The 20671-nt window shown below is 34.4% G+C and overlaps 1 protein-coding gene across 1 annotated transcript in view; it reads right to left on the reverse strand.

Moving 5' to 3' along the window:
* The window catches only part of LOC137615884 (calponin homology domain-containing protein DDB_G0272472-like), a 314596-nt gene extending 295577 nt beyond the window's left edge, over positions 1-19019 (reverse strand). Inside the window, exon 1 of the mRNA XM_068345571.1 lies at positions 18806-19019. The gene's annotated coding sequence lies outside the window, so the exon portion shown is untranslated. The remainder of the gene's footprint in view (positions 1-18805) is intronic.
* Positions 19020-20671: the final 1652 nt, after the last annotated feature.

Here is a 20671-nt window from a genome sequence, read left to right on the forward strand (position 1 = left end):
CAATGATACCTTTATATCATAAATATAATGTTGGCTACGTGGCGCTAGGTTTAACAGCATGATGCTAAAGGTGCCAAAAACATGTTCCTGTAATGCCACTTCTAACATGACTATGGTCAGAAAACCGGAGCAAAAAAAAAAAAAAAACTGTCAACGACTTGCCAGGAATACAACAGACGAGAAAATAAAATCAAATCACTGACTTTTAATCCAGTGATTAATTCACTTATGTTCCTGAGAATTCATTGATATATTTAGTGATTTCGTTCAGTAGTTCAGTGACCTTCTCATCAATTAGATTAAATACACAATCCCGATTATTCTTTTAGTGACTTCCCGAAAATTCCTTCAGCGACATTTTAACTTATTCCTAAGTCGATTTTCATTAGTAATTCATGAAAAAAAAAACCGTATTCTTATGAGTCCTTCAATAACACTTTCTCTATTATTACCTTTTTTACTCTATTCCAGTGAATTTTAATTTGGCTTAAATCAGTTTTTGCTTGCCCTTTTTTCTATGACTCTTACGCGGCCCAATTTGTTCCAAAACCTTGTCCCGGTAATGATTCTACAATCTTTGCCGTTCATTCCATGGCTGGTGATTTCTTCAATGATATTTCACAGTAGCTTTATAATTGATTCATTCCGTTTCTACCACAGTAAATAGCGATTAATTCACCAACTTCTAATAAATTGAGCTCAATTCCACGACCCCATATGTTATTAGACTCCCACCTATTTATTCTTTCTGCAATTATCAAGGTGATTTTAGAGTCGTTACAAAATTCCATCAAAAAATTAATTTATCGATTCACTTGCAAGATCAATGACTTCCTCATGATTCTAGCAGTGATTTTCAACTAGTTCCACTTACCCTAGGATTCATGATTTATCTCTCAACTACTCCCATCCACACCCTTTCCCCAATAGGTCGCTATTCGCTTGGTAACTCTGTCTCAGTGATTCGTAATATACTCCACACCTTGCCCTAGGAAATCGTCATTCAAGTATTCTCCCTCTTGATGAGTAATTTCATAATACAACTACCTCTCAATGATTCATGATTCGTTTCTCATGCCTCCCTCCAGCCATTCGTGATTTAAGTTTTATCCCACAAGTGATTTGTTTAAGCCCTCTCGGCTATTTCTGATTCACTCACTGATTTGCAATTCACCACAACCATCTTTCTATAAAATTGGCGATTCACGCACGCTATACCTCTCAAGTTATTTACAAATTATCCCAATTCATCTCTCAGTGATTTGTCATTCACAACAATCCTCCTCCCCTGTGATTTGTTGCGAATCACTTAAACTTTTCCTCTCAGTCATTTGCAAATTACTCCAATTCGACTCTCAATGATTTGCAGTTCATTACAATCCTCCATCCTTTCAATTTAATCCGACCCTCCCTCTCATGCTTTTGCCATACAATCTTCTCCTCCCTCGCAAATATCTGCTCAGTGAAGAAAGTGTTAGCAATGTTAGCAGCGAGTACTCCACACAGCAAGAGAAGTGAGAGTACAGGAGGTTTTAGTATTTTGCGGAAGTATCGTTAATGAGACAACGCCTCGATTTTTTTATAGGAATGGTTCCCCATAATCTTACCTCATTTGAGAACATCAATTGAAGCTCTTGTAGATAATAAATTACGTCATAGCTCTACTGAAAGCAGATTTCCCATTGTATAAATTATGTAAAAATTACAAAACTGAATAAATTATGAATTACAGAATTCCCATATTAACACGGTAAAACATATTTCTAAGATATAATTAGCTTACTTAACAAGATTTTGGTAAATAAATCACCTTGTAAGAAAAATAAAAAACAGACCAGTGAAAATTACAAAGATAAAAAAAAATAGATAAAAAAAATTTAAATAAAAATATACATGAATTTACATATAGCCATTATGATCATATAAAACAAAACCATATACACATCGAAGACGCAAAATATTTCACAACGTGAACACGCGGATCGTCGCAGCTTAATAAACGGAGAAGAGGGTGTGTTGCATTAAGCACCTTAAATTATTCCTATCGAACCATGTCTCCACGTCGACCTTGTTTGTTTTGTCCTGGTAAAAGCGTGGACGACAAAAGCAATAAAGTGGAGAAGGAAAGACAGATGTACAGATGGGCAAGAAAATTGAATTCTATATATGAATGTCTTTTGAAAGTAGATGTGCCTGAAGAGCAAGATGAAATCTAATATCTTCTGGTCTTTTTTTTTTATTTTATACTTTACTTAAAAGGTTTCAAGTCATAGGAGAATGCCAAATAAATTTTTCCCCTTGCCAAGCATGATATACTTTGCATTCCTATTTTTACACCCGAAGTGCACCACAGCATTTTTCTTACTTGAAGGACTTTTCACCTATTTTCTGCAGGTTTTTTTTTTACAAATGTTTTATTAAAGTCTTTTTCGCCCGCACTGATATATATATATATATATATATATATATATATATATATATATATATATATATATATATATATATATATATATATATATATACAGAAGGAGAGAAATTCCCTAATACATAAATGTACCAAGACAAGAATAACAGTCCTTAATAGCAACACGTTCGTAACAGGAAGGAAGAACTTAAGAACACGCAACTGCGGCCCCCGGCCCCCATCCTTTTCAACAAAAGGAACTGGCCAAGTCAATGGTCACTGTTCTTCAAAACAAAGAAGTGCCGAAACAAAGACTTTAGCAGGCATGTGGGGAAGGGAATATCCGATAAGATATTTGTTTTGAATCTATGTTGCGGAGAAAATGGACAGTGCGAAGTCAGATTTGACCCCAGATAGTACAGTAAAAACTAGTTTTAGAAGGAGGAAGTGTTCCGGAAGAGGTTGATTAAGAGACCCGCTCGTTGAAAAACCAGGTAATCTGATGTGAATTTGTATTTGCTTAAAACCTAAAAGTAAAATGTCGAATGAAGGGAATTCTCGAATTCTTAACCTAACTAAGTAGCATTCCTTTTCTTCTCCTGTTCATTAGAATAATTAAGAATTATACTTTTTACTATGAAAGGGCAGTTTACTTAGTTATATAGTTTACAAAAATTTTATACACGTCACTTTTACCTTACGTAGGTGTATTCCAGCCTTTTCATGAAACCATAGAAATTTAAATTTTTATTGTCAAATGCCATATAAACAAGAAAGAGATTACGTCTGAAGCATAATAAAAAACTACCAGAATAGGCATTGAGGGTAAATAATTAGTCATGCAAATAATGCACTCTACATGTTCAACTTCAAGTCTCTCTCTCTCTCTCTCTCTCTCTCTCTCTCTCTCTCTCTCTCTCTCTCTCGATTCTTTCATATATCTTAGCCTGTTGACAGACCAAATTCGTCCGTTCGTCAACATAAAAAGAAGCCGAACAGGGCATGTGTGATATGAACTACATCAAAAGGATAGGACGAGCAGCAGAAGGGTAGCAGGGTGTGGGTGGCGTGATGGAGTCCCCCCCCCCCCCCTCGTAGGGGAGGGCTGAAAGGAGGGACGAAAGGAAAAGGGTGGATGGAGGCATTATGAGGAAGGGTTTATAAAAGGGCGATGATAACGATGACTATGCCATGAGGGGAGACTGTTCTTACTCGTCCCTCGGAGAGTTGGGTTACTGCTGACAGAGAGAGAGAGAGAGAGAGAGAGAGAGAGAGAGAGAGAGAGAGAGAGAGAGAGAGAGAATTTGTAAAAATACACTTCCAAAGAATATACAAGAATATTCTAAGAAATAAAATGCAAGAAAAAATAGCAGTTGCTTGAATATGAGTATGATTTTGAAAACACCAAAGAAATATTTTTGTGCAGGAAGACAAGATCTAATCATGATGAAATTCTTTTTAGCTTAACGACCAAATTCCCCAGAAGTAGAGTAAGTTCTGAGCATATTCAGCCATAGGGCGAAGAGTTGGATAGAGTCAAGATAGATTATCCCCCAGCATCACACAAACAAGGCCATGTAAACAATCTCTCCGGTTTCGATACAATTCTTCCCACAGCACCCTGTCTTGTGGGATGCGGGTTTACAGAGTAACATCACAGTTTGCAATATGGAGGAAAATTACGATACATATTTATAAATAAGTCTTTCATTCAACTATTAAATAAATCATGAATAAAGGAAAAATACCAATAAGTCAAATAAAATTATTATAATTATAGGCTTCGGCATTTATCTAAGGTCAGGAATATTAGCGATTTACTAGTCTGCACTATAAGGATGGGCTCACTATTAATGCAAATAAGATTACCACACTAGAGCTTAAAAAAAATGAGACTCCATACTCAAATATGATACCGATTTGAAGTTAAGCCACAGGGGGACCTTATCAAATTACTCTAAAATTACGACGGCGTCAATGACCTTAGATGTCAGTATTGCAGAAAACTCTCAATCAATCAATCAATCAATCTAAAATTACGACCTTATCCCCTCTAACGATACAGTGGCCGAGATTGTTAATATTCGACCAGCATTCTCTGCAGAATCTGCTAACCAAAAAATGTCTCAATGTGCAATTTTCTGAGTAAATTATGCAAATTTGATGAAAACTTTTCTAGTTAATTTTTTTGTACAGGATTTATGACAAATAAGAATTAGTTTTTTATCAGAAAATATGCCTTACATATCAAATGAAACTGCATTTTTTCAATTTACTTACACCTAACGCACGGACTCGCGCTGACACGCATACTATTATCTATTTATCGATCTATCTATAAAAATATATATATATATATATATATATATATATATATATATATATATATATATATATATATATATATATATATATATGTGTGTGTGTGTGTGTGTGTTCTAGTGCGTGCGTTCATTTAATATGAGCAATCGTTCCATGTCTATTTGATATCCGCGGGGCACAATCGGGAAATAAAAAGGAAATGGAACAGTTTACTGAGCTTTCACCAATATTTCAAAAGGATGATTACAGTGAAGAATCTATTGACTGTAATCCCTGTTTATAAGTGATGTTTTCTTTTGTGTACTAGGAGTGACCCATTTCCAATATACTGCATAGCTATGCCTTTTTTGCTGAATGGAGGGAAGACCTTTTGTGAATGTAATGAATGTTTATTTAGGTTAATAAAGGTTGAATTGAAATCGAACTACTTTCCCTTTCAACAGCCTAGGAAGATGACTCGTGGAAAGTTATGCAAAATTGCTTATTTGCAGCTTAATGACAAAATTACAAAACTATTCACCAAATAAGGTCTAATGTTGATCAAATAAGAAATAACTGTGCCTCCAAAGAAACCTTTTCACAGACAGGATCACAAAAGCATGAAAATACAGTCATAACTATTTGGCCCATAAACGGATAAATATACACTTATCTATAATTTGTAACTATCAATAGGTTATCGTAGAGTCTAACGCTGGTGTAAGAGAAATAATGAAATAGTTTTAGGATTAAAGGATATTCTTAATAACTGCACAATTAATTGCTCACAAATGTTAAAACTTGAATTTTTATTTTCCAGACTTGAAATATAGTAATACAACTATTGTGATAGTTACTGTCTACATTGTTGAATTGTGGTTAACCAGAAATAAGATTAAATTGTGATATATTACAGGGAAAAATAATTGGTACGATAAAGCCCTAGAGCTATAAGATTCCTGAAAGTTGTGGGGAAAATATTCCAACCTCTTCAGCAGATTTTTTCTTTAGATTTAATCATGTATAACTTAGAATTCAAAAACGTAACCTGTGTGATTTATTACAGTATAATATTTACTCGTACTATGTATAATATGATCATCTATTATGGCTATCACGTATCTTATAATTGCTAATGATTAAGGAGAAGTTGTAAATATTAAAATATAAGATAATTTTGTAATAGATAAAAACAAACTTTGATTGTTAAATGGACATCAACATTTTGACAGATACATAATTCAGGCTTCCGTCGAATGACGTATACCACTTTCGAATGTCCGAAGGGGAAATATCTTTAGAAGAAAATCAGACGTATAAAAATCAAGCACTATCTAATCATTGTAAGGTTCATGCTTAAGATGACAGTAAGCCTCAATCTTAAAGCTATTTATACATAGGCCTTGATTTACCTTTTGACGTGTACCGTTAAGAATACCTCTGAATAAGACATGCAAATTCAAAAACTCAAAGAAGCAAACGAAGTCACATTAAAAACCACCGTACTTACTGGGTGAGATTAAAACGAATGTTCCATTTATAATTAAAACAATAATAATGAAGTACAAATGTTTAAAGAAAGGAAGGGGCGAACACAATGTGCAATGAAATCTTAAATGCCATCAAGCAAACTAAACACCTACATTTTAATGTTGTGATGGAAGTAATATCATCCATGATTAAGCAAATATATCGACCAATATTGAAATCGATAAATGAAAAGCTTACCTAATACTATTGCATAAAATATACATAAAAATAAAACGAACTAGGATGTGAACATCCACATAAGGCTAAGGAAAATAACAAGATGAAAAAAACTTTCGCTTCATTTTTTTTTTAATGAAATGTCAGAAAATCATACCGGTATCAAGTTAGGGAAACGATCGTGCTATGCGGAAATGACTTCACAGATTTTATCAAGATGCCAGTTAAAAAATTTGTTCGCTTGTCCTGCTGATGCGTGACTCTTCATGACATCAAGCATTCTTCGGAGTATTTCGTTGATAGAATGCAACTTATCAGGAATTATAGCTTTCTGGGTCACTGATGGAGTAGTATTTCATTTTCCTATGATTCTTAATAGTAATATTTTGTGATTGTTTCGTAAAATCAAGAAGGAAACTTTTCCTCAACGCCTAAAATGTGTTATTTCACGGATTCTTTTTATAAACTCAAGCGGAGATATTTCAGAATTCCCTATGTAAATGTAATGCATTCAAACTTTTAAACGTTAGGAAATGCAAAACGCAGAAGCGTTATTCCTTAGAGGTAGGCTACCTTCTTTCCCTGAAAAGGAATTTTCACACGTGACACACACACAGAAATATATATATATATATATATATATATATATATATATATATATATATATATATATATATATATATATATATATATATATATATATATACATACATACATACATACATATATATATATATATATATATATATATATATATATAGATAGATAGATAGATAGATAGATAGAGATAGATCATCATCTCCTTCTACGCCTATTGACGCAAAGGGTCTCAGTTAGTTTTCGCTAGTCATCTCTGTCTTGAGCTTTGAAATCAATACTTCTTCAATTGTCCTTTTCCACTTAACGCTTCATAGTCCTCAGCCATGTAGGTATACGATATACAAACATATACAGTATGTATATATAACACTTTTGTAATAGCCCTATTGTTGTGGAAATACAAAATGTGAACAAAGAATTCGTATTTTATCATCACTCGAATCGTTATCGTTTAAGTTATTTATTTGCACAATGCAAGGAGCCATGTCTAATAATAATTTATTTTGAATATCAAAATCGAGAGATAATTATAAGATATGAAGATGCTACTTACTTCGGTTTGGTGTTGTAAATGGTAATAGACATTTTCTTCAATTCTTTAAATAAAGTGTCATGACAATGATACTATGGGAATAATTTCAACTATTAGTGTAAAATAATCACAATAGGACAAGCTTTCTCTGATACCGTTCAAACAAGTTTTGAAAACTACAAAACTTTCTTCGTAGAGTTTAAAAGTTTAAAGGCCGCCCATGAAAGGCAGAGGCATGGGAGTGACAACGCTAACAGAACAATGCACTAACGGCTAGAGACTGACCATATGATTATACAGTACATATGACCAGTGCTCATGACGTCGTGACTTTGCAGGTAGACCTATAGACTGACCCAAACCCACCACAATTAGCTCAAAAGGATAGTTAGGTTGCAGATACTAAAGAAACAATCGAGTTTGGGAGGGGTTCGAACCTCGGTCCAGCGATCGCCAGGCAGTGAAGTTTCCAATGGTCCACCACAATTAACATTTTCACCAATCACCCTCCAGGCTTTATTAGACAATTCGGTTTAAGGTTTAAAGGTCACTCATGAATGGCAGAGGCAAGGGACAGTGACATTGCCCTATCAAGCAGGACAATGCCCTAGAGACTGACCATATATACATATGATCAGCGCCCAAGTCCCCTCTCCACCCAAGCTAGGACCAAGGAGGGCCAGGCAATGGCTGCTGATTGCTGTTGCAAAACGTCATGTGTCACGGAGTCTTCTCAAAGAAATATACGTTCACGTCAATCAGAGGGCACCCGCAGTACTGGAATCCACAGCAAGTCATCCGAAATTCAAGGACACCACGAGGGAAGGAACCAGCAAACCTCATCCTTCATAAATCCTTAGGGCGATCCTTTTTAAGGGCGTCACTCCACCTTCATACGGCAGTAAAATATGTCTGTTGGATAGATAATACGGAAACCACAAAATACTTACATCCTCTCTTTTCTGGATATTCATCAAAAGTCAGGTGATGAGCAATAATGACAAAAAGAAAAGAATCTTATATTCAAATAATTAGTGTCTTCCCAATGATTAACACAAAATTACTAAGGATTTTTGTCAATTTTATTTTAATAATTTGAACATCAAAATGTTGGAGATTTTTCAATCATAATAATGATCATGATGATATGAGATATCGTTGAAAATGTACATTTTACGGTACTATTCCAGTTGTGTTATTATTTTCATGATCGGTATAACCACTGTTGTTATTCTTATGTTAACATGATCGTAATAATTGTACCTTGTGGTTATAAACAAACATCCAGAAAAGATGGTCAAGAATGCTGTTATTTACCATGTCTACAAGTCAAAATCACAATATTCCTATTCAGATCATTAATCACGACGTGTATATGCAAAACATTTAATTATTGGTAACCTTACTGATACGTCCCTAATACAATATATATACATATATATATATATATATATATATATATATATATATATATATATATATATATATATATATATATATATATATTGTGTAGGATGAGTGGGTGTTGTAACTAAGGAAGCGATGGATGCCCTTGGCAAGTTTTAGTACGGGGCATTCGAACTAATTCTAAAATAATAGAGTCATCCCTCTACAACGGCAACTTAGAAGATAAATATATGTACGTATACATATAGGTAAATGGAAGTAGTAGGTTGGCCAGAGCAACAGCCACTCGTTGAAATACCAACTCTAGAGAGTTATTGTCCTTTGGCTGGCCAGAGTACTACATTGAATCCCTCCTCTGGTTACTGCTCATTTTGTCTTTGCCTACGCATACACCTAATAGTCTGGCCTATTCTTTCCACATTCTACTGTCAACATTGAGATTACCAAATAATTCTTCTTAGCTCATGGGGTTAACTATTGGTAAGGGCTCTTTAGCTATGGTAAGCAGGTCTTCTAAGAGGACACTGTAAAATCAAAACTTTGCTCTCTGGTATTGGGTAGTACCATAGCCACTGTACCACGGCCTTCCACTATCTTGGATTAGAGTTCTCTTGCTAGGGGATACACTTGGGCACGCTTTTCTATCTTATTTATCTTCCGCTTGCTTTTTAAAGTTTTTATAGTTTACATGTGAAGGATCTAATCTAATGTTGATACTGTTCTTGAAATATTTTATTTTCATTTTTTATTCTACTCTTGTAGTTTATTTATTTCCTTGTTTGCTTTCCTCATTGGGCTATTTTTCCCTGTTGGAGCACATGGGATTATAGCATCTTTTCCAACTAGGTTTATAACCTAGTTTGTGACATATATATATATATATATATATATATATATATATATATATATATATATATATATACATATATGAGTGCTAGATTAAACTCATGATATTTCAGGTATTCTTCAAAGTCTTTATCACATTCCTAATTTAGATTATTTGTACACCCATGCAATTATAAACTAGCTAATAATAATAATAATAATAATAATAATAATAATAATAATAATAATAATAAAATGTTCGCTCGCAATAATACTCATTGGACATACGATGAAGCGACTTTTGAGTCTCGCCAGTATCTAGATGTATGACCATTAATGAATCCAAGATGCCTTCGACATTAAATCGGTGACCTATATATTACTGGTAATCTCAACCTATAAATACCTGCTGAAAACAGAAACGGCAACACCTTCTGGTACCGTCCTTTCGAAGAGGAGAAAGGGATAAAATAAGAAAAAATAATCAAAACAATACCACCCCTTTAGAATGATAATTATAACTGAAAAGAAAGCTGTATAAACCACGATAAGTCTAGGCCTATGATTGTTGAAAACAGGAAGCACCATAATTTTTCCTGTTTCCACAATGTTGGCGTTGAAAATATCGCATGAAAATATTGAACGTCTAGGAACATCCTCAATTGTCAACTCGAGCTTACAAAAATATTCAAAGAGAATTAAACACATTTAAGATAAAATCAGAGCATGAGGTTACAAATATCTTCCCACGGGCACAAGCTCACGCTTGGCTCACAACCAACGCCAGTAGAATATTATTATTATTATCATTATTACTATCCAAGCTACAACCCTAGTTGGAAAAGCAAGATGCTATAAGCCCAGGGGCTCCAACAGGGAAAAATAGCCCAGTGAGGAAAGGAAATAAGGAAATAAATAACTGAAGAGAACAAATTAACAATAAATCATTCTAAAAAAAGTAATGTCAAGAGATATATCATATATAAACTATTAACAACGTCAACAACAAAAATGTCATATATAAACTATAAAAAGACTCATGTCCGTCTGGTCAACAAAAAAGCATTTGCTCCAAATTTGAACTTTTGAAGTTCTACTGATTCAACAACCCGATTAGGAAGATCATTCCACAACTTAGTAACAGCTGGAATAAAACTTCTAGAGTACTGCGTAGTATTGAGTCTTATGATGGAGAAGGCCTGGCTATTAGAATTAACTGCCTGCCTAGTATTACGAACAGGATAGAATTGTCCAGGGAGATCTGAATGTAAAGGATGGTCAGAGTTATGAAAAATCTTATGCAACATGCATAATGAACTAATTGATCGACGGTGCCAGAGATTAATATCTAGATCAGGAATAAGAAATTTAATAGACCGTAAGTTTCTGTCCAAATTAAGATGAGAATCAGCAGCTGAAGACCAGACAGGAGAACAATACTCAAAACAAGGTAGAATAAAAGAATTAAAACACTTCTTCAGAATAGATTGATCACCGAATATCTTAAAAGACTTTCTCAATAAGCCAATTTTTTGTGCAATTGAAGAAGACACAGACCTTATATGTTTCTCAAAAGTAAATTTGCTGTCAAGAATCACGCCTAAAATTTTGAGAGTCATACAAATTTAAAGAAACATTATCAATACTGAGATCCGGATGTTGAGGAGCCACCGTCCTTGACCTACTTACAATCATACTTTGAGTTTTGTTAGGATTCAACTTCATACCCCATAATTTGCACCATGCACTAATTTTAGCTAAATCTCTATTAAGGGATTCACCAACCCCAGATCTACATTCAGGGGATGGAATTGATGCAAAGAGAGTAGCATCATCTGCATATGCAAAAAGCTTATTTTCTAGGCCAAACCACATGTCATGTGTATATAGTATGAAAAGTAATGGGCCAAGAACACTACCCTGGGGAACACCGGATATCACATTCCTATACTCACTATGGTGCCCATCAACAACAACTCTTTGAGATCTACTACTTAAAAAATCAATAATAATGCTAAGAAACAACCCACCCACTCCCAACTGTTTCAGTTTGAAAACAAGGGCCTCATGATTAACACGGTCAAAGGCAGCACTAAAATCAAGGCCAATCATACGAACTTCCCGACCACAATCAAGGGATTTCTGTACTGCATTGGAGATTGTAAGAAGGGCATCACATGCTCCAAGGCCTTTCCGAAAACCAAATTGCAAACTAGGGAATAGATGATTACCTTCAGCAAACCTATTAAGACGTTTTGCCAGAAGACGTTCAAAAACTTTAGATAATATGGGAGTTATGGAAATTGGGCGGTAATCAGTGGGACTTGAGCTACCACAAACACATTTACATAGAGGAGTAACATTACCAATTCTCCAACAAGTGCTAAAAGCTCCTCTTCTTGCTAACTTGCGTAAAATAACAGATAACTTTGGAGCTAAGAAATCTGCTGTCTTTATAAAAAACAAAGGAAAAATACCATTAGGGTCTACACCTCCATAAGCATCAAGGTCCATCAACAGAGCTTTAATCTCACGAGATCGAAAAGCTAAACTAGTTAGTTTAGCCTCAGGAAAACAGGAATGAGGAAGTTCAAGTTTTTCATTACTCTGTTTACTGTCAAAAACATCAGCCAAAAGGGTTGCCTTTTCCTTTGGACAGTGAGTGACTGAGCCATCTGGTTTAAGTAAAGGAAGAACTGTTGCATCTACACCAAAGAGTGCAGATTTAAGGGTAGACCACCATTTATGTTCCTGAGTTGTACCAGAGAGGGTTTCTTTTATGATTAAATTGTACTCCTTTTCAGTTGAGGCATAAACTCTCTGAGCAAAAGCTCGAAGCTGAGTATAGTTGTTCCAGGTCAAATCTGATAAGTCCACTTGAAGCGATAGTTCATGATAAAACCCTAGTTAATAACATGTTTGTGTTATATGTACTTAAATACTTTTTAACACCTACGTATTTAATGTGTGGCAATTTGTTTGACAACACGAGCTCTAACGTGTTTAGATTTGTTGACAAATATTTACATATGCAGTGTACAGGTTTGGGATATCGAAAATGTACATAGGTTGTGTTAATATACGTATCCACATGCCATGTAGATTGTCCTAACCACATCTATAGCTTGGTAACAGAGTTAAAAAAAAAATAAGGCTGCAAAGCAGTTTGCAACACGTGCATGACCTACGCAGCCGTCTAAATTTTGACGAACTCCAGCCACTTATTATTCTATGAATACAAATTGCGAACAAGAAACAACTGTTTTTCCTAAGTTCTACTTTGAACTGATATAACGGTCAAACAAAATCAATTTTTCTTCAATACAAGTGAATGGAGCTTCATAAAAAGTTAATTTCTCCTATCATTCACTCTCACATTAAAGCCTTGTGTTGGAGCGAATGGAAAAAAAAATAAGTAGATTCAGTAGACCATTCGACAAAAAAGAAATTATCTCTCCTTTTATGAACAATAAGCGTAACTGCTACGGTACTCCATTATATCTTATCAATTGTCATCTATACGGTTCTACTATATAAAAACGAATAGGTCTTTAATTTTAATCACATTTCATCATCAACAATGTAATAGCACGGCTACTGATCTTAATATATTTTATATTCATGTTTAGTATTTCTCATGTATGGCTTATTCGATATAAATGTACATCCTTTATGACACATGAGCTTCAGTGTGAAAGGCGCGCCTGGCGTTATTGTGGCGCGTTTTCAAATCGTAAGTAACGTCTTTTCTCTCTCTCTCTCTCTATTTGTAGGCGGGGGAGGGGGGGAGGACATATCAAAACATCAGGCAACCATTTTCTTTTCGTATGTTTACATGCAAATAACCCTCTCCCTCTCCCTATTCCATACATAAAAAAAATCAATATCGTCTATAAATTATTTAACTTAGTTACTTATTGTCTATCTTTGCTACAAATGACATCTAATAGCACCCCTAACCTAAAAATGTTGTGATTAACCTCTGCCCCAAAAATACCTCAATATCTTTCATAATACATATTTCTCATGATATCCAACTCTCTCTCTCTCTCTCTCTCTCTCTCTCTCTCTCTCTCTCTCTCTCTCATAACCTTGAATCCTTAATGGTTCTTCTCATCCTCTTCACATGCGTCCTACGCCATCTTTCATATATCATGAAGTCCTACTCCTCTTTACTCGACCTCCTCAATGTTCGCTTGATATCCACCTCCAAAGCTCCTACTTGAAAGAAAGGATGAAGGCGCAGAGTATGACTCATGACTCTTCAAGGACTGGTGTCTGCTTATATCTTCAAATATTCAATCAGGACTGATCTAAAAAGTAAGTGGAACGAGTCGCTCTTGTCAAACACTACCACACAAGAGAAATAGCTAAGCCTGTATATATCAAACACTTTCTCCTTCACATAAAATAAAATTTGACAATTCATACCGACTGCTGAATCTAGGACAACCCTCAATGCAAAATCCTTCCATAACATTAGCAGCTACATAAACCTAATCAAGAGGCTCCTAAGTAGTGTAACGATCCCCAGCATGAACAGCACCGTTCCTTACTCTAACGCCAACTGAATATACATATGAAAATATATATACACACTAGATGAATGTCCACAGGCATGTATAAATACTTACGCTCATACATATGTATAATGACGACTTAGAAACCGATACGCCATCACAATTAAACTGATAACCTGAGACAATTCGATTGTTGCATAACACATTCACGCATCATATTTCTTTTATAAACAATCACAGGGAGCGGTTAACCATATTCCTATAAGATATATCAACAGTACAAAGATTATGCGTGTAGCAGAGAGAGAGAGAGAGAGAGAGAGAGAGATGGGGGTATCCGAATACTGGTTGCTATTTCTTTTAGATGGACTAAAATGGTCTTTATCATCCTTTTTACTATTATTATTATTATTATTATTATTATTATTATTATTATTATTATTATTATTATTACTACTACTACTACTACTTCCTAAGTTACAGCCCTAGTTGGAAAAGCAGGATGCTCCACCAGGGGAAATAACCCAGTGGGGAAAGGGGACAAGGAAAAATTAAACATTTTAAGAACAGTAACAACATTAAAGTAAATATCTCATATATATATATATATATATATATATATATATATATATATATATATATATATATATATATACACGCTATAAAAACTTAAACAAAACAAGAGGAAAAGAATTAAGATAGAATAGTGTACCCGAGTGTACCCTCAAGCAAGAGAACTCCAACCCAAGACAGTGAAGACTATGGTACAGAGGCTATGGCACTACCCAAGACTAGAGAATAATGGTTTGATTTTGGAGTATTCTTCTCCTAAAAGAGATGCTTACCATAGCTAAAGTCTCTTCTACCCTAACCAAGAGGAAAGTGGCCACTGAACAATTACAGTGCAGTAACCCTGTGGGTGAAGAAGTGTTTGGTAATTTCTGTGTTGCAGGTGTATGAGGACAGAAGATAATATGAAAAGACTAAGTCAGGCTATTCGGCGCGCGCACGTGCATGTGTGTGTGTTGGAAAATGGAAAATGAACCGTAATCAAAGAGAAGGATCTAATTTAGTACTGTCTGTCCACCCAAAGTACCCAGTAACTCTGTAGCAGTAGTATCTCAACGGGCGACTGGTGCCTTAGCCAACCTACCATCAGCCAATTTTCTTTCACGGACTAAAATAAATTTTCCGCAAAAACCTGATAGAACAAACTTTGTTATCTGTCCTGTGAGTTTATAGTAGCTAGTGTAGATTAAACTGAAGAATTACTCCATACGAATGGATGCAAACTGGTAACCGGTGTATTGAGCTGTTATATGGTCAGGAACATAGATATCCGAACACATTAATGTTAAATAAATCTATAAGCAATCGTCGCAAGATGGGTCTGTATCCAATTGTCTCGAGGTAAAATAACTTTGTTAGTCCTAGTATTTCATTACCTCTGAAGCACAAATCATCTTAATTAATCCTTGGTACTCATGCACGGTTTCGTTAATATTATCATTATTAATTACAAAGTAAACTATCAATAGATTACAGTAGAATGTATATATATATATATATATATATATATATATATATATATATATATATATATATATATATATATATATATATATATATATAAGATATAATGAACAAATTAATATCATTAGATAAACAAAAAAATACATAATAATATACACACACTGTAGACATGACACCACCGGATAAAAATGCTGCACATGAAAATGCGAGAATGTAAGTTCTCAAGTTCTTAATCTTCTAGCCATGTGAACATTAACGGCTACACAAGAGTAATTTTTAAAATTGGATCTTTTTTAGTATATTGTGGGCATTCGTTAAGAAAAGTTACAGAAATAAAAGGCATATTCGAAAAAATAAAGTCATGGAATCACATGCATGATTTTCGGATTCGCTTGGAGCAATGCTTGGCGGGAAGATGCTAAAACGATGCCAGAAAGTGCGACTGGACAACGCCTTGAGGCGCCATAATTGGTGATTCATGTGACACGGTGTATAAAGATAACTTAACATGGGTAAGCCTTAAACTGTAGCGTCAACGACAGTATATTAACAGCCATCATAATGTCATAATGTAAATATGACAATTAAATGTTAACATTTTGGTAAGTCAGAACACAACCGTTAGTCTAGGCCTAATAGCCATGTATTTCAGACACAATAACGTGCGCGCACATGACAGATATACATATATATATATATATATATATATATATATATATATATATATATATATATATATATATATATGTGTGTGTGTGTGTGTGTGTGTGTGTGTGTGTGTGTGTGTGTGTGTTTTATTCGCACCGACCGTTCCATTTTTAGGATTGATTCACCAAATATTTTTATTTGCTTTACTTTAAACAGATTCTCGTTGTTAATATATGACAAAATTTGTACTAATGAATAGCTAGCCTCACTAAATATAATCTTTAACATTTACGGGAAAATGCTGATACGAGATATACTAATATAAAGTCATATATCCTAGTTAATTAAGGGAATCCCATAAGGATACAGCCTTCTGGTTTTTAAGTCTTGAATAGCCCTATTGTTCATTACCCCCACGTTATTTACTTCATCTTGACTCCAAAATTGTCACTGGTAGGCTACCCATTTGTAACCGAAAGTATGGGTACGTGATAGCGTATAGATAAGCGTGGAAAGCGATTTACGTATTCAACAAATAGAACCAAGGTATACACCACTCTGCCTCATCACCTACGTAAAGTATTGCATCTTATCGAAATGAGAGAGAGAGAGAGAGAGAGAGAGAGAGAGAGAGAGAGAGAGAGAGAGAGAGAGAGAGAGAGAGAGAGGATAGTTTGCCTGCTGACGTTATAAACCTGAAGTAGACAATTGTTATAGGTCATAAGGGTCAGAAAAAGGCATGGGCTAGCTACTTCATTTAAATAAACTTATTGGAAACCAGGTTAACCCCTTCTAAAGATGTTGTAGTATGGATAAATTCTGCATAGTGTGAAAACTGATGTTAAAAGTTTTACATATATATATATATATATATATATATATATATATATATATATATATATATATATATATATATATATATGGGTCCCTAGAGATTGCAAACGACAGAGGAGAGGATGAGAAGACAATGGATTGACGAGCTAAGAAAATTTGCGCGTATAGACCGGCATTGATAGAAACGCTAGAAACGCGTGTGAAAGGACATGCCGGAAGCCTTTGTCCTGCATAGGACTAGCAACGGCCGATAAGGATAATGACGATACATGTGTGCGCACATGTTTGTAGTCAGATTAAGTGTTTGTCTATGCATTTGCTTGACCATAGAATAAACACTGAATTCTCGATCAGTATCACCATTGGAACCCGAATGATTCCAAGGTTGCTTTGAAGGTTAATCCTCAAGCAGCAAAGGCCTCGGAGCGGTTTAGGAGATAACCCTGTATACTCATTGAAGTTGTCAAAGCGAAGCCTTACAAAATTGGACATGATTGTTCGTAATGCATGAGACTAGACAAAACAGTATAAGCTCACATTTTTGTTTGTCTTGGTCATACGGATTACTGGCCTAGGCCTAGTTTTGTTTGTTACACATAATCTTATGTCATTCAAATTAATTTATAGTAAGCAGAGTAATCTTAAATATTAACTTTATATCAACTTCTTTTATTCTGTGGGGTTAACGAGATATAAGTTGCTGATCTAAAAAAAAAAAATAAAGTTTTTAATGATATCCCAACATGGAGCAGAGTAATGTCGATATCTACCTAATCGTCAATTAAATGTTATCATATACCTACATTGGCATTAAGCTAATAAGAACTAATTACATGACCGCCTTTTAATTCAGATTGGCCACTTAAGTTGTTATTCACCTGGTAGATATAAATTTGGACCTACAAATAGGGTAAGGGAGATTTTGCATACTTTTATTGAAGGTTTGACACGGGGATGGGTAAGAATTTCTAGGCCTAGTTCCTGGGTACTACTCTCGCAGCAACGTAATGCTAATCAATGGCGAAACTAAGATAATCATTTGAGTTCATTGAAAATGTTATAACTCAGTTAGCGTATAAGCTCAGCAAAGAAAACATAGGCCTAGGCCTAGTTCACCGTTCATATAATATAAGATTATATCGACTCCTCAATTCGATAATGGTCGAATATGAGATTTATTACCGATATATTATGAATAACCATTAGGATTATGGCTTTAAAGACGTGTCAAATAGGTCTAATCATCAATTAGGCTGATTTTCAAACATCAATCTTGGCATTAAACTTGAGAAACTAGAATATGACAAACGGCATTAAGCCTACATAGTGAGTTGGGGTTGCGCGCTTTTAACATTGTACATACATTCCCTTCAACTGGTGATAACATTCTTAAATCGAGTATTTGCTTATACGCCAACAGTTATTAATGGAAATTATTAATTCTGCAGATTGATCTATCAATTATATAAAACAGTAACAGAAAAAAACACTCACCTAATTCGCTACAAATTCATACAGAAAACACACATTTAAAACACTATTAAAGACGTCGTTGATAATAAATTACCGATAAAAACACATCACAACAAACACTTAAGCACACTTATGAGTTCGTTAAATAAATTAAACCTTAACACTAAGTTCGTTATAAAAAAAATCTAATAATGTTCGGTCGTGTGCATGGCAGAAAACTTGGCTCGAGACTGCGCCGAGGCAGGGTTGCCAGATTTTTCTGGCCATATTATCGTACCTTGGGTTCAAAATTATCGTTTTCTTACCAAAATTATCGTACAAATATATCAGATTCTTGAGATTAATTATCGTACATTTACCTAATACTAATACTTAATCTAGTTTTGAGAATACCAAAGGAAATTGTTCTTGTGCAGTTTCAGCATATAGACTAAATGAATATGGGCATACATGTTTTTGTATTGTCATTTAAAATAGTGTTCTTCCACCACTTTTTTCTAATGCAATATTTGACAGTTTATCTGTAAATTGTAGTTTCTGTCTGATATAAATAAGAACTAGAACTTTAGATAGTTAGGTTATTACTTAATATCACTTCTGCATTCTCACATTATGACACTTTCCTTTTGCAAAATTATAAGGGATAAATATTTACATATGGATGTTTCTATACATTTATTCAGAAAAAAGAGCATATATATTTCAATACTTAGGAAAAAATAAGAATTACTTGGAATTTTTCCTCATGAAAAGAAAAGTAAAAAACCTGAAACATACAAGAAATTATTATAGTACCTGAAAAAGAACTTATAAAATAGTACCTGAGAAAGAACTTATAAAATAGTACCTGAGAAAGAACTTATAAAATTGACTGACATACAGAAATGGTTAGTGCCACAACAGCTTAAATGAGTACAGAAAATGTATGCAGATAAAAGGAAAGACCTTACTCTACTTCAGAGTCATCTTTTACATCTTGATATAAAACTGAACTGTTTTTTACACGAGCAATCATGTCTTCTGATGGTTTAAAGTTAATGCAAGACTTCTGTTCTTTGATACATTCAGAAGACAGCAAAGCACCATTGACAGTATCTGTTTTGAGCTTATTTCTAATTTTTGTTTTATACAAATTTATTTTGCTGAATACCCTCTCACACTCAGCATTAGAGTGAGGTAAACTAAGAGCACAGAGAGCAAAATTTGCCAAATCAGAAAAATCACCCATCTTCTCTTTTCAATATTTCAGTCCAAAATATATCAGGAGGCAATTTGCTATCATAAGTTAAAAAAGCTTTAAATGCTGGGAGAATTCTCCATTGGTCATCCAGTCTTTGTATAAGTGATTTGTCATCTGGTGACACAATTAAAGGAACTTCCGCAATGAGAGAATACAATGAAGGGATTGCTTCCCTATAGGAATTGGACATAGCATTTTCAGGAATGAAACAACCTAGCTGAGGGATTATCTTGTCACTAAAGTCATACCTTTTCTTGATTTCCATACACGCTACCCTCAAGAAGTCTTTACAGCGTTTATAAAAGTCTGACAATTCTAACCGGTTTTCTTTTGAGTCTATCTTGTCAAGTTCACTCCGTACTCCCACCCCCAGATACATTTCAGTGTCTTTAAGGTATTTATCTTCCCTAGATGGATTAACCCTCTCAAGATCAGTCTTTACTACATATTCTCTCTGCATGAACGAAAACAACAATTCCTTATAAAGCAAACAAACTTTATCATGCAGTACTGTAATCACAACTTTATCCGACTGGAAAAATGCATTGAATTTAGTGAATTTTGGTAGAACCCATTCCAGAAATAGGTAGTAGACTTTAATTAAAGGATTGTGAAGGCTGTTGAATATCAGCTCTGCTGATACAACT

The sequence above is a fragment of the Palaemon carinicauda genome, chromosome 22, assembly GCF_036898095.1.
Source record: "Palaemon carinicauda isolate YSFRI2023 chromosome 22, ASM3689809v2, whole genome shotgun sequence".
Classification (NCBI taxonomy): domain Eukaryota; kingdom Metazoa; phylum Arthropoda; class Malacostraca; order Decapoda; family Palaemonidae; genus Palaemon; species Palaemon carinicauda.